Genomic DNA, 16,886 nt, shown 5'->3' with positions numbered 1-16,886 from the left:
AGAGAACTCTATTGACTTTCCTTTTTTCCTCGTCGGCTCACTAGATGAAAACATATCTCCCTACCCAGAAGCACTGACCTAATACGCCTTTCTAATGTTTTTCAAAAGGACATGGTATATTGCATGTGTGTGTACGTGTGTGAGTATTTGTGTGTGTGTGCGCTTGTGTCCACTGTATGTGTGTATGTTTAGCTCCATTCGGGACTTATATCGATATGAGCCCGGCTTAATCCTTTCACTCTGATGGCTTCAATGACAGCGGCACACCATCAGATAAGAGGTCATTGAACTGCAGCCGCCACCTCTTCATTGAGAATAAATGGGGTGCACCGAGAGTGCACCTTACTATGTGCCACGTAGCTCTGGTCATAATGAAAATGTAATGCATTTTGGGTTCCAGCTGCCATCGCTGCCGCACTCGACACAAGTGACACAGTCGATATTACTTGTGTAACTTGAAAAGACGGCCATACAAAAGAGACATTTCAATATTTGGTATGTATGAACTTACTGTCCGGGTTGTCTCTTCTTTTAAATTCAATTCAACCTATTTGTGAGCTTCGTGGTCCCATCATAGTGACATGTTTCTCCTGCACATTGTTTAGTCTTTTTTGGCGAGGGGCTTGCTTGTTCAGATTTTCGGAGCTGCAAATAGAAACAACTTTCCAAATGTCCGTCAACCCTAGCCGTCAATATGAGGCAGACATCTATCAGAGCCGGTGTCAGCCTAATGCTCTTCCCTGTATCCTGGCACAGCGTGACCATATGGAACTGCATTTGTTTGTTTGCTTTTGCTTGGCTAAGCAGTCAGGTTGAAGGGAGCAGGTCGCGCAGGGAGAGAATTCTTCCTAAAAAAAAAACATCTAATATCCACACAGGTGTTGCTTTCCCCTCTTTTTTTCTTCTTCTTCTTCTTGCTCTGCCCGTCTTCAATCCCACCGAGGGACATGAAAAACCGGAGACCACAGGACAACCTTGATTGAGGCACAGCTGAAACATGCTAATGCCCTGATTTTGTTTTCATTGGGAGGGCTCCCTGGCTGTGGCACATCATTTGATTTTTGCATGCATCGAATCGCTCTGTGTGAACTGTCACAACATGTGTTTCTGTCTGCTGACGCCTCGATGAGCACCTCTCTTTGAGCAATCATCTGGGGACTAACGCTGGATGTTTATTTTGGCAGAAATCCCATCATGCATTCATGCCCATTTCCTCTTGGTCCGAGTGGCGGGCCTGCATGTCATGGTAAAGTAAACTGAGAATTTAATATGCACATACGGGAAGCCGGAGCCGTGCACGGACAGGACGATTTGAAGATCCCCACCAGCTTTTAACTGCTACAGCAGTAAACTAATTATAATCAAATGTTCTAATCTCTCGCTCACTCTCCTTGGTATTTTCTACCTCTCTCTCTCTCTCCAGTTCTCTACAGTCTTGATAGTTTAAGACCTGGCCATTAAAGCAAGCAGCGCTTTTAATGACAGCGTGTTAACGCAGCACAAAAAGAACATTCTCCTTTGCCTTTTCTTTATTTAAATTCAATTATCAGGGAGAACAGTTAGACAGCGAGGGAATAATAATAATAATGAGGGGTGTGCACAGGATGAAGGTGCGCAATGGCCGCATGGCGACATCTTTTGTTCTGCTTTTTCGGATTGGCAAGATAATGGCGAAGGCTGCCGCGAGGGGGGCCAGGAAAAGTGGAGCTCACCACGCAGGTTATCTTTCATGCTGTACAGGATAATCACGGAGTGGTGAAAGCTGGGGAGCAGCAGAGACGTATCTTCTCTGGAGATCAAGGTCAAAACAACTCAAAGGAAGGTGGAAATTCAGTTTCAAAAACACTCACAGCTGCCTGAAACGTATTGATCTCGCTCCTCTTCCCTCCACCTCCAAAGTCATTTCTCTGATAGACTCTGGTAGAAATACATTATTTTCTTGTCATAGGCCCCACAATGGATCACTGTTAAGAATATACAGCACTTACAGAGAGAGGAGAGGAGAGGAATGTTAAGATCATGGCGAGCTATTTCTGAAATAGCAATTCACGGACTGCTTCCCGTCAGGGCTGCAACCCATTCCCATTCCACAAGCTGAAATTTCCATCAATCGCAAATGCATGACTCCTAATTAAGGGCATTTAGGAGAGGACCTCTGCAAACATTGACCAGCTGAGCTTTAAAGAAGCCTGACAATTTGTCAAGTGTGGAATTGGTATAAACAGGGTTTAGGGTATAGATAAATGTTACGTGACCAGTCTGGACTCCAGCTTGCCTTTAAAATGCATAGATGCTTTACACACACAATAACTCTGCAGAAACTTTACACAGACTGATCAATAAGAACGCCGAGCTCTAAGACCTCTAAGGTATTGCTGTAAGCTCAGCCACTTATGAGCTGAGCCAAGTGGCCTCTGCAACAAAAGAATAGCAGCTCCCTCTCATTCCTTTGATTTATGCCCTTGGAAGTTGGCACATATTCCCACCAAGGACCGTCTAACTATCTGATTGAAGTGCTTGATGTTAAGCAAAATTGTTAAACTTAATTCACATTGAGTTAGAGATCAAAGTATGTGATGAGACGGGCTTTGGTGAATAGATTAGGATGCATTTGATTTGAATTCTTTTCAAACTGATAAAGCTAATTTCTGATGCTTAGCGACGACGGGCCGACGCCGTGTTTATGCCTCTGTGTTATATTCCGATGTGGACTCGACGTTAACAAATTGAACTGTATTGTCCTCTTAAAAACCAGTTAATGCTCCTCAGTGTATTTTTTGTTATCTCCAGCTGACTGGCTGCTGGATGTTGTTCAGACACTGTCACTCCAAAGTCCTCCACCTCTCCCTCTTTGTTCCGAGCACAAATCCTTCTTTTATTATCCAGGCGGCAGCGGAAGGTCCTGACCTCACTTCCCTATTGCAGTTTCCTCCATGTTTGATGCCCGCCCACCCCCCCCCCCCCCCCCTTCTTGGATTATTGTAATACTCTATGAACTTCCTTGATGTAATAACCATGTGCAACTTGCAGTTGGTGCGGAATTTGATGGAGCAATGACCTGACAGATGAGAGAGCGCCTGTCGGACCAGCATCCATTCATTGGAGGGGTTTTGAGGAAATACAGAGCTTTTTATTACATGGACTTGAATTTGATTTTTCACATTTTCCTTGATAATTCTGGACAAAGATACAACAGTTTGGTGAACGTCACATAACAGTTTTACACGGGAATCACGTTGAGTTCCCAACAGCCCAGTTTGTCCATTGCAGGAATTAATGACCTTGAACATGCAGCACTGAGTAAGAAGCAACTTCTAAGTGAACAATACAAATAAACATAACGGCCTTGCATATAGCCAATCTGTTTAAAAGGTATGGATTGAATCATTCAATCAATTTGTCAAAGTCAAACTCAAGCGTAGGTGGTGGCAGCAGTGTATACATACAGTGCGTCTTATTATTGTCTGCCAGTTTAATTCATTGACTGAGGACTTAATTGATTTGCTGACACTGTTCTCAAAGTCACCTCATCGGAAATGTTCCAGACGAGCGACGCCACTGCTGCCGCGCTCGAGTGGCTTATCCTGCTAATTAACCACTGTTAATCAGATGAAGATGAAACTAATCATCCCTTTATGAGGTAATCCTCCGACAAAAATGTTGATACAAAGCAAAGCACAACAAAACAGCAGTTCTGATGACTCTGTTTGTCGGCAGTGTAGAGATGCGATGTGACGCAATAACCAGCTCTCTTATTAATACCCCTATTGTATCTGAGCATCGACATGGATTCAGTGAAGCCACAAATGATTCTTCCCAAGGTTGTGGGAGTTTTTTCGATAGCAGGGATGGAGAAAAATAAATTGCTTATAGCCAAAACCCCTGACTTCAAACAGCACAGCTGACAACAAAGTCAATAAATGGGTCACATCAGGCAGTCGCGGGAGCAGACAAGGCCAGGCTGTTCTGAGATCAGGCCCCCTCACCAAACGCGAGCCATTCCAGGTGACTGGGTTCATGTTGATGGAACTCACCTGCTTTGGCACCTGACAGGGAAGTTCTACTGAGATTTGGACACATAAACCATCAATAAGGCAGATACAGCTTTGTCGGCTTCGCAGTGACGGCAGGGGATGGGGACACAGGCATGCGCTCTTTTGAGTCCTTCTACCAGGCTTCACACAAACACACACACACACACTCACACACACACAAGAGCAGATCAACATGCAGTTTTCCTCAGTAGAATAATTGCGTGCCACCCCTGGCTGTCGAGCCATGTCAGTGTCTCGTTAGTGGTGGTATTGGCTCCGTCGTAGCTGGTAAACCGGGAAAGGTCAGAGTGGCAGTGTCTGCTCTGTCACACCGAGCGCAGGCTGGACAGACAGAGCAGGTTCTTCTCTGTCGGTCACGGCAAGCCCGATCCAGGGAGGCTGAGTTTTTCTACACCAACACCTCACAGAGGAGCAGCTCTGTTTGGTTACAAGTTGTCAGCTCTCAACGCGATATAACGAGACTGTCATTTTTTAATAGGGCAATTGTGTGGTCTCAAGTGAGGGTCAATACGATTTTCAGCTGGTGTAATGGTGGGAGTTCGGGTATAATGGCAAAGCCGGTGGTAGTAAATCTGAGATTGTGTGGTTGTTAGAGGCACAGGCTTTAAAAAATGGAGGTTTACTGATGTCTAAAGAAGCAGTGAGGCAGCAACCGTGACTTTAAATACATAAGGAAAGAGCTTATAAGGACAAATCTGATATTCACATTAGTGATCAATGTGACAAAAACCATGAACCATGATCTTGACCTTTAGGCGAGAAAACAGATAGTCCACGTCAAATACAGTGTGGCAAATTATCAGGGTCTTTGCTTAACCACGTCATTAACTTCAATTGTGCAAACATTTTATTTAGACACAAGTTACAGCTTTATACACAAACATAAACATGAATTTCTCATGAGGTGATATACAACCAGAAAGGCTTTGACATTATATTTCAACATCTTGTTTGGGCTCATGCATTGCTGTATCACAGTTTGTCAATTAAACTGCTAATCTGCACCATTTTAAACAGCGTTTCTCACACACTACACACAGACACACACACACACACACAGTGTTGCCACAAGGCCCACAGCAGCAGTTTGACTCACACCAGCAGCCGTAAAATGTGGTTTTTGAAACAGCATTGAAAACAGTAATTCTTATTGAGGAGTGGATGAAAGCAGAGAGACACAAACAGGAAACCTTGCTGATGCCATGTCTGCCAAAGTCCTCTGATACACGTCCAGCCTCTGATGGGACTGGGACAAAAAAAAAAAACTGGACCCAATTTATTTCATCCTGTTGCAAACCTTTCATTTATGTGACTGGCGCCACTGCGCTTATCAACTGCAGAACTATTAGCCACATCAAATCAATGTGTTCACTGCTCTCTCTTTTCCTCTATTGCTTTCCTCTTTATTTCCGCAGCCTGTCCCTCCCTCTCGCTGGCTCTCTCTCTCTTCCCCGCCAGACAGGTCAGATATTAGAAACCTGTATTATCAGGTCTTCCCAGGATGCTGGTGGAAAAGTTGATTTGCCACGCCTGATTGAATCTACTTATCCTTCATCCCTTTCCAACCCCCAGCCAGCTGCCCCAGCAGACAGGAGCCCAATGGCCTATCTACGGTGAGGTGCCAAGGAATAAAAATATCTATCTACAGAGAGAGGGGGAAGGAGAGAGGAGACAGAGAGAGAGAAACGGAGAGAGGGACAGAGTGTCGGCCCCCATGTCGGAGCTTTGGACAGCTTGGGGGAGATGCAGGGGAGGGGGTGGAGATGTACTTCCCATCCCAACGCCGGGCCCATCCCCTTTGCAAAAGCTTTATCTACTTGCATTATACATCCATTTATCAGTCACCAAACAAAACATGTCGAGTCCCCCCCCCCCCCCCCCCCTTCATTCTGAATCCCACCAGCTCACGCCACACACACACTTATCCACAGGCACAGCGTTCACACAAAGTTAAATTAGTCAAATCCCTGAAAGGAGCAAAGGTCACGGAGGGCATTCATTAAACGACTGTAACTTGTGATAATTGAAGCCAGCTCGCGATAAAAAAAGAGAAGAAATATTTATCTGTTGACGGGGGCTGCCACGGCTGAGTGGCCGTCAGTAGCACAAAGAGACCCATTATGGCTTTATCTTTGTAAATAGAGGGGAAAGTGAGTCTTGGCTGCAGACGGAGGAATGAAGGGATGACGGAGGAATGAAGGGATGACGGAGGAGAGAGCGGAGAGAGGGAAGGGGAGGAAGTGGGTGAGGTGACTGATGAGGAGAGTGCGGAGCTGTGGCTGGTGGAGAAAAAGGGGAAGAATACACAAAGTGGCAGAGGAGGGGGAACAGGTCCAGAAATGCCGCCTTCATCAGGAGGAGATTGGGACGGGGGGGGGTTCGCTCAATTCGTGAACGCAATTACTGTAGACCTCCCAAGTCTGACTACTGAATCGAATCAACACTGTGGAGGCAACCAAAGTGCCTAATTTCATTCTGTATGCCCTTCATTCAACAAGATAAAATGGACAATTAAGAGTAATGACTATGACAGGTGTCACCACATGAGGAGGTGGCACAAAAAAAAAACTCCTCTCCGAGTGCCCTGCCTGGAACAAAACAAAAAGAAAAAAAGAAAAACCACTGAGTTGCCGAGAAGAGACTGACTCAGAGCTCCGTGTCCGGCTGCAGCGACACGGCCACAGATCTAAGAGGACAGCTGTCAATGGAGACGCACAAGTCACTGGGCCAGAAATCGGTGGTTTGGACAGGCCTTGTACTTTAATCTCAGACACAGTTGCTCCCTTTAACAAATGTCCCTGTCCCATGCAGGCCTCTTTGAGTTATTGGCATGGGTGCACCTGCAATTAAAGCCCCCACAGCAAACTCCATTACCGCCGACTTGTCTTTGACTCGTCCTGCAGACGCTTTCTGACACCGGAGCCAAATGATGTTTGACTTCTGTGCCTTGGAAACTTTTAATGGAGTTCGTTCTGCAATAAACGCAGCCAGGGGAGCCGAGTGAACTCTGACTTTGTCGTATTGATCCCTCCCCCATTTGTTTACTGGCTGAGGTCACCAGAATCCCTTCTCCGGCCCGCAGAGGGGTCAATAATGTCGATACAGTAAATTAGGTAATTCAGCTGTAAAACATCCCGGGATGGTCAATTTCCATTTTAGTAAACTTTATATGCGTGACACACAATTACGTCCGCATGTCAAGTTGTCAAGTTGTCACACACTTGCACCGGGCAGAGCGATTGAATCTGGCCCGGGCGGCAGGATGTATATCTCGAGGGGCGGATCTATGAGTAAACAAATCATCTTTTGTCAAGTCCAATGGTAAATCACTCCTCTATAAAAGATGGAGGATTAGGGCCATTTAACCCTTTATTACCTCGCCTCAGCGGAGTTAAAGGTCAATAGGACACTATACATATTTCTGTTCCTTGTTAAAACGGGTCTGACAAACCTTTTGTGTTTAATTTGTGGTTAGCATTTATGTTGGTTGTGCATGAACAAGCAGTGTTGCCGAAGATTATTTACAAACTCAACACAAAACGTGTTACATCCATGCAGGTGACAGTTCTGATGTGCACAGCCTGGGGTCGATTAGAACCCAGAGAGATGTTTACTACTTTTAAACCTCACTCATGAACAACCTGTCTTACAAGTTAAATAACATAAAAGATGTACCCCAGTTGTGTAATGGATTTATAGGTGAACATGTGACCGACACCAGTAAAAACCGAAGCAGCTGTGGTTGACATGTCCAGACTTCTACTCTCCCATAACATAAGTTCCAAAGATGATCTTTCAGTTTCCATAGTGCAACTCATTAGCATCTTTCATTAGCCTCATAAATGGTTACTTTAGTCTCTCTACAGTCAGAGGACAGTGTACTGTGACAGACTCGCACATATTTCCCATGATAAATTTCCCATGTAAAATTGGTGAAGTGCCCCTTTAACCACAAGGCAAGCCAAAGTCCATAATTATAATAAGTATAATGCTTATATGTGCCCGACTATAGGAGTGCTTACACATGTACCTGCAATCAGCAATCAGTTCCTACTATTTCAAGGCCCAGACTCTCCCTTTGAGACAATTGAACCATCACTCCTGTGCTCTGAGGTCACTTCCAGTCCATACTTTGTGATTAACAGCAATTTATAGGGTCAGAAATATAGAGGAGCATCAGTGGCAAAGACCTGCAAACACACACTCCAGGGCACAGATATAGGCACCAGAGGACTGACAAAGAGGTAAGTGTAATAAAAAGGAAAACACGGCAAAGAGAAATATTACCGGTGCCACAGTTGAATTTACATAAAACTTGCAGCGTGTAATAATGATATTACAGAAACAGACTGTGTCCCGAATCTTTTTGAAATATAAGACCACTTATCAGCAGATAGGACTTTCTGTACGTGAGTGATTCATGGCAGCATTCCTGTGATAGAGAGACCACGGCGCTGTATTACATCTGTGCTATTCCTCTCTGCCTGTCTGCGAGATAATAGCTCTGCAGCTCAGCACTGTGAGATTTAAAGAAAAAAAAGAAAAAAGGTTAAAAAAAAAAGTCCCACAATGGTCAGGAAGCCCTGCCCGTTTAAGTTCTGCACAAGGCGGACACAAAAGGTTGAGCCGGCGCTGAATATTGGAAAAGCTCACTGTACAGCTAAAGCACTCCAGACAGACAAGCATTCACACCGGGCCTGGTGAGATGGGAGTCCTGGGCAGGGCCTATTGCTTGATACCACAGGGGAAATAAACTGCCTAAAATAGGCATGAGGGCAGGAAATGGATTTTATTGGAGAACTAATCAAGGGGGCCGTTTTAGTGGGGCACAATTTAGATTTTGATTGGATTCCTACTGACATCGAGGTTATCAATGCGTCTCATACTGGGAGGTGTAATTTGATCTTTGATGTCCACACGGTGGTCTTGATGTATGTCCTGCTGCATGGGCAATGACTGCTGTGCATGTGTTTGTTACGTACGTGTGCGTGTGTGTGTGGATGCCAGAGTGAATGGAGGTTCTGATATAATAGTGGCTATTGTGACTCAAGCCACTGCTCTTTTAGAGTGAAGTGCCCCTCAAGCCCAGAATGAGTAAATAGTGAAAAGAATAATCCCACTCTCATTATAGAACACTAGCGGGGAACCCGGTGAGCAGCAGGAGAAGGCAAATAGGTGAACTTCTGTTGTAAACCCACAGGAGACGACCGCTTCTTCATTGTCAGCAGTTATTGCTTTCAGTGACACAAAATCTATATATATATGTTACTGACTGAGGAAAAACTGCAATTATAATCTCTATACGAACCTGAACTTGAAGATGTGTGAAAAGTACAGAGTTATTGTTGGATATGATGATTTAAGATACCTCCTTAGCCAACCAGTTTTTGGGCTCACTCCTTGCTTTCATGCGAGTAGAAAACTTTTCCACTCTTTCCTCTCCACAATTATCTAGGATGTGCAATAATCTATCTTTAGCCAAGGAAGCAAAAACAATATAGTTTGTTTATGTTGCCTAGAGTGACATGTATAGGGTGATTTTCCATCCACCCTAACTTATGCAAAAATTTTATAACGCACGTCGAAGGAAAGAAAAGTTTAGGCACAGAAGAGCATGTTGAGGTTTGGAGAATAATCATGGTCTGGGTTAACGTAAGGTTGGGAGAGCAGTGTTGTGGTTACAGTTACTTTATACACAAACAGTTAGAGATAGGGATGATGTAATCGTGCTTCAGAGGGAAGTGTATTAACGTTCAGTTGGAAACAGGAAATAAAGAGCACATTAAAGAGAGATTAAAGTCCATCCATCCTCCCCCCCACGTCATCCTGACAGTCACTCTATAACAGCATCACGCTTCCTCCCTCACTCTTCTCGGCTGCAAGATGGATTTGTCTCTTGACAATTGAATTTCTTTGGGGCTGTATACTTGCTGAGACAAGTTCAAGTCAGTTCATCCCCCCCAAAAACTCTGGAAAATGGATTAATGATACCACAGCTTGGCATAGACAAAAGTACTATATTTACTAGAACATGTCAAGTATTAAGGCAGGCTGGGCGACATGTTTACAGATCCGTAGAATCACTTTGCTCTCTGTGTTCATTTTATCAGAAATATGTTTGTTGCAGCCATTCATCGACTCTGACTTCAATACAAAACAAAAACAGCAGGAAGCTACTTGAACTGGTTTATCAATAATGAATCAAATTAATTGTTGCAGATACTATGTATTGCATGTTAATGAGGATTAAATCATTTCAGTCCTGATTGGTTCAGCGTCGACTATTTGCACCGTTAATCCTTCGCAGCAGCTCAGGCGAAATGATGATTGTCAATAAAAAAAAAAAGCATTTTAGCCCTTTATATCATCAACAGAGCACACACTGTGTAATGTTAAATAATAAATCATACAAGTTCCACTTATTCTAAAAGTCTTTGTTGGATCCTTTTTATTCATTTATTCGTGTTATTTTCTCTCTAGTTTATTTTAGTTTTTTTCAGTTTTGTTCCTCAAGTCACTCCCTGCATGCCAAGCATAATATCTGCACAGTGGCAATAAATAAAGTAACAATATTAAAATGGTATTATAATCTATTAAAACGGCAGCTATAGTTGTAGATATTTTACTCAAGAGTTCTGGACCATTTCAGAACAAAAGGGTAAACAACAAACTGATGTTTGTTCATTTGGATGCTAATATTCCTCTGTTCCTCCGGGGGCACAACAAGTTAGTTGTTGTTCCGTCACGTTTGTCCGCTTTCCACCCTGCAGTCATAACTACCAAAATAAAGTTCTATTATTATCAGCAACATGGCTGTTGCTTCCAGCCATGCAATTCCTTCAACTAGGAACCTTAATCTCAGTACAATGAAATAAACACCCGGTGTAAAACACTTGGTTGAATTAAGTACAGGCAAGTTTAACTGCCTATGGATCTAGTGGAAACACAACCAGTTTAAAGTCCCAGAGCTCTCTCCGTATTCAGATTATAGCCACAAATCTTCTGCATTAAAATATAATCCAAAAAGTTTTTAACTTCTCTGTCAGCCTCTTTACCGGCCCTCTCGGTGAGCCTGTGATTTGAGGAGAGCAGCATCACTTCACAGAGGGAAGAGTTTACCCAGAGTGCCATTTCTGCCGATGGGGAAAGCTACCGGTAGCCAACTGGGAAAATGTTATCTTCTTTCTACATTCTAACACAGGGGTTCTCAAACTTTTGCAGGCTGGGCCCCCCCAAAGCTGGTTAGGGGTAGTTGGCAACTGGCGCATCGGTTGCCTGACTTTTACGAATCAGAAACTTGTCCATAGTTGTGTTTGTTTGCTGATACAGTGTTTGTGATGTTAATAAAGTTCTAATTGCAACATCGTGGTCTTGTGAGTGTGTTTGTATGTGTGGCTGTGAGCGACTTGCACACGAATAATGAATAAGGCTGTGCTAGGCAATGGTTCCTAACAAAATGAACAGTACACAATGTAGACAGGGACAGCACAGAATAGTATTCAAGTGCTGGTGTTTTATTTGTTGCAACACGGTGGATGATTGAAGATGTAAAGGTAGGTGTTAAGGAGAAAAGGGCTAGCTGCAGTTGGAAGAAGTTAGCTAGCTAGAAGGCTAGCTCTTGGGGCTACAGAGGAGACTGAGGAGCAAATTACTCCTTAGACTAGGCTACGAATAGGCCTGCTGCAAGTGCAGGAAGGTATTACTAAGGAAGGAGTGAGTCTTTAAAAAGATTGTTTATTAAGCAATGAATATCTGAATTATAGAGGAAACAAGAGCAATCGCACACACTCTGCAGGGTGTTGTCTCAGTGAGGGTGAGTGCTGACCATGCCTGCAGTTACTTTTATACTCGGAAGCATACGTGCAACTCGCATTCAAATGATAACACTCCTCTTTTGATTGTTGGATCAGGAACGAAACAGTATTTGATCTGTTTGTGTAAGTCCAGCCCCTAGCATTTCGCCATTGAGGGAGCTTTTTTTATTTTTTTATTTTATGTCTGTGACATTGCGCCCCCCCTGGAGAGTGTCCGCGCCCCCCCCCCCCCCCCTACTTTGAGAACCACTGCTCTAACAGATACACTTCCTTTTTGGCGTTATCCTTTTGGGAAAAAATGCACAATAAAAGTCATCCTTATAGTTATTGGCTATTATATACAACAATCAACATTGATTAATATTAATTTCAATTTTCCTCACTGAGATCGAGTGATCCATGCAGCTTCAATGGCGCTCTTCTACCTTCATCAATATCACGGTAGAAATTAGCAAGACTTGGCAGTTACAGACAATAATTAACACCAGAATAAGCAATGAACTGGGAGTTAGCAAACAATGTGAATGCACAGCTGTAAACACTGTGTCCTGAATTTCCTTTCATTTGAATATTAGCTTCTGCCCTTTACTCGTCTCTTCTGAATATCCCATCATGTGCCACGGAAAGACTTCTTATTAAATCCGACATCTGGTGTGCTGTCTCGCAATATCTGAACCCAATTTAGCTTATAATAATGTTGGCAGGCAAACAGCATTCGGTTCAGTTTCTGCCCAGAGGTGCACTTGACCGAACCGTCGGTGTACTGGTCTGTTGAAAGGGTGTGTGCTAAATCCAGTCCACTGCATCTGTCTATAATATCAAGGGATAGCAATAGCTCAGAATGGAGGAATTTCTAAAAAAGACTTCTACATGATAATATACTGCATATTTAGAGGCCTTTCCTGTTTGCAATTTCCTTTACCATGTTACCGTTTTTCCCCCTATAAGTTTTGACATTGAAAAATACTTATAATATCCTGTTATGCCGAGATGAAGAGCAGGGGCCTTTTTAACATGCAACACTGTAATCCTATTTAAGTTGCAGCCAACACAGATGAGTGCCAAAATATCATCAAAACCAGACGGCTTTGATGCCCAGGCCAAGACTTTAAAGACAGAGGAATGTGGTAGTGGGGGGCCAGTGCCAGGTGTACACCACAGTGTAATTAGGACTGAATCGAATTATAAAGCAGCATGTAAAATATAATTCCACTTATTAGCAACATATTCTAAGTGTGTTACTTTTACTAAGATCGGAGACAATCGAGGAATGTTATAGAGAAAAAAAACTAAAAACCTCAACAACTAGCTACAAAGGGTGAAGCTGCTCGTCTGGAGATAAAGAGCCGGGCATGTACGAGCGAGGAACACGTGTTGAAAGAAAGGTGAAAACATATCGGACCAAGCTCCACTGGTTAATGACCGGGGGAGATATTTAAAAAGGAGGAGACTCTGAAGCAGGCACCAAGTCTTCAAAAGCAGCAGGCTCACCTCAATGGCCTTTTCATGTCTTGACGGCTCATTCAGCGTCCACGCTTTTCCATGCAAGTATTCTCATCTGCGCTGTATTGTTTTTCCGAGATTAAAAGCACTCCAGCGCAACATGTGATGTTTGCATGTGAATGGAATCCATACAGCGAATGTCACATCACTTATCTTTTGTAGGAAACTGCGGCGTTCCTCCCGTCAGCTGCAAATAAGCCCATTGTGTCCTGCTGATAAAAGGCAATCAAACAAAGTATATAATCGTGAAGTCAAGCATTAATTGCCTGTATAACTACCGCCCTAATGCTGAAATAATTAAGAATGTCTCTTACTGGGGACTGGCAACGCAATTATCACCTTGATGACTGTGCCTTACAAAGACATTCAGGGGAGGGAGACAGAGAACGAGCGAGAAGCAAATAACTAAAATGATGGGGATAATACAATTAGAACATGGCTGAGAGGGGAAGGAAACAAAGAGGAGACCGCCTCAAGGCTTTTTCCAACGGGGTTGCCATGTCTACACACTTCATTTGCATCCTCATAATCTCAAACAATTACAGCCGATAAGCAACGCTGTGGAGAGATTGCAAAGCCCTTACACAAACACTGAAGTATGTTCCTCTCTGACACCACCTCTTATATCTCCTGCTGCTGGTCTTTCACTTCAGGTCTCAGGCCAACAAGTGAATCTTAAGTTGACTCAAATAAACATTCAGGGCGAGCAGGTGTCAAGCAGCGTGTCGCTGACCTTCATTTACGTAAATCGTCATCATTCGGACTCACTTCATATCAACGACTCCAAATGAGCCCTGAGCCATGTCATAATTTCCGTGGCAGAAGATGCCACTTTTAACTACGCACAGCGCGGTGTAATGCAATATGTGATATACGTATACAATAGTGGACAAAGTCATCATCTATAGGAAAAAGGGGCAAATGTTCAATTCCTGATTCTGCATTATTAAAAGGTGCAGATCAAATGAAATATTCAACAGATGATATGCTGTTCTAATATTCATAGAAATGAACTTTATATTAGAGAACACATTTTTATGGGAAGTAGACCGGAGGCCACTGATTAAATTTCATTGTTTGATCACTATGCAGGGACATTATGGGGTATAGGGACGGCCGGCCTGCATATCTTCCCCCCCCCCTTTAGCAAACATTTAGGGGCAGTCTCTGAGGCCGTGCCACCTGGGCAGGGCACATCACAGGTTTACGATACTTAGATCGATTTCACAAATGGAAAACAGTGCCTTTTTAATGTGGTGCCCGAAACGCTTTTTAGCACGGATAAAATCGGGAGGTGTTTGGGAAAATATGTAAGTCGTAGCATGTCTCAAAAAGCACTGATACATATTCATGTATTTACGGGCACAGAAATCACCTAAGGCAATCAGGATTCTGCAAATATGAATAAATCAGATCGCTCCCCGTAGTGCAGTTTCTGTACTTTTGTATGCTACAGTGGCTCTTGAGTGGTTTTGTTTTATTTTGTGCTGTTGTGTTTACATAAGAGTATTAAAGAGTTAATTAAGTTTAAACTGAAAGCAAACACAAGCTCCATTACACAACTATCAGGAGAGAGCCCTCAGATACCGATCTATTTTAGACTTGGATGAGATGTAGACTAGCTGCCGTATGAGCTGGGACCATTTATTCCTCCCTCTCTCTGTTTCTTGCTTAAACACACACACGCGCGTGCTCACACACCCGCCCTCAGGTCCGAGGGACGAGGAGAGGGGGATCGGGGTCCCCGCTGCGACTCCTAACAAGATGGCATTCTCCGAGGTCGCGAAGGTTGCCGGAGTTCGTGTCTACTTTTAAAGGGACTTGAAACTCTACTCACGGTTTCCTATCAGTTACCTAATTGGATTAGGCCTCAAAGAGAGGCCCCCTCTTTCTTCCAGAGCTTTTGTCCATTCGCCACAGCGCCCAGCCGAGCTTAGAGAGCTCCAGACACCGAGGAGGACAGGCGATGGATTAGGTGAGGTATCCTGACCAATTAAGACGAGGCCAGGTGTCGTGCTGATAGCGGGAAAATTGAGACCTCGGCCGACATGTGTCTAATTTCCCACTCGCTGCCCTGCAACTACTCATTTGCCTGTCCGCCACACACCGCCTCCCTCTGTCCCCTCCCCTTCCTCCTTGCCTCCTGTGCGGAGGTAACCCGAGCCGCCTTCCCGTGACCCGTCTCTTCCGTGGAGAGCTAATCAGACCCACCTGGAGCTCCCTAGCGCTCTGTCAGATGCTGGCTCAGCTCGCAACAGCTGATCCGAGCAGGAGTCCCCGGGGGCCAGCGCTGTGGGCCTGGCACCCAACACACACCGACACAGGATCAGTCGGGGAAGATTTCCCAACTGATGGTTCATTAAACCTTCAGCGGAGTCACCACATATCCATGATGAGGAAGGAGTTAGTGTGTGTGTGTGTGTGTGTGTGTGTGTGCACATGCACCTGGAAAAACTGTGTTTACTTTTTGTACTTTTAGCATTTTAAAGACACAGCGCTTTATGTTACAAATTAAATCTTAGGTAATGAATAGGTCTTGTACAGACTGAACGGTAAAGAGTAAAGAAAACTCAGGTTTTAATACGAGGGCTTCTGCAGGTTTCAACAAGTGGAATTTAAAACTTTATAAGACCTTTTATAGATGATAATAAATTAAATGTAAGACCTATGTCAAGCACGACAGATATGAAGGAATATCAGAGTCCTAGGATTACCTAGACTTCCCCTTAATTCAAGATAAGTTGAAGAAGCCAAGTAGAGAATAACCCTTGAAACACTGTGTTATCTCACAAAGTACAGACGGAGACAGTAGGTATCCATGGTCTTTTCCCACAGCCAAGCCAAGTATACTTAGACACATTATGAATAAGGTGGTTGACCAGATCCACTTTGGTTTTGTTTGTAGTTTTATTTCAGTGTGATAACATTTCTATAGTTAAGAAAGAAGAACAACACACAGAGACATTCCGAACTACGCAATCCTTAACTTTTAAGAGGAAAGAAGTGTTACATGGACATCAGCATAACTAAGACCAACCTAAATGGTTCAGAAATGTTTATTGGATAAAACAAAAATGTTTCCATAATTTTCAGGGTCTCCAAATGCCTGCAAGCTAATTTAAAGACATAATATGCAACATTATTTTATTAAAATGTCTGAAAAATGACTAGACTAGAATTTATTTATTTTGTTGACATGTACCTACATCATCCAACGGCTCAAGCGATGATCAAACCCAACGGGACGTTATATTTTGGTCGCCCTTAAATTGTGTAATATGAACTTTATCTGTGGCTATATCTGTGGCCCTGCCTTCTGCTAATGTCGCTGAAGCTTTTACCGTAAAGCCCAAACACACGGGGGACCAAGCGACCAAAGAAGATTAAGGGACATAATTAGCTTCCCTTAGCTCTTGGATATTAAAGCACTTTCTTAACTCTTGCCACTCTCACAGCAGAGAAGATCCGATACAGGATCTGTTTGCTACCTGCCCACCATCAAACAGGTGATAAT

Source organism: Pleuronectes platessa, chromosome 11 (genome assembly GCF_947347685.1).
Source record: "Pleuronectes platessa chromosome 11, fPlePla1.1, whole genome shotgun sequence".
Lineage (NCBI taxonomy): Eukaryota > Metazoa > Chordata > Actinopteri > Pleuronectiformes > Pleuronectidae > Pleuronectes > Pleuronectes platessa.
The sequence above is the reverse complement of the archived record's forward strand: the minus strand, read 5'-3'. Positions refer to the sequence as shown.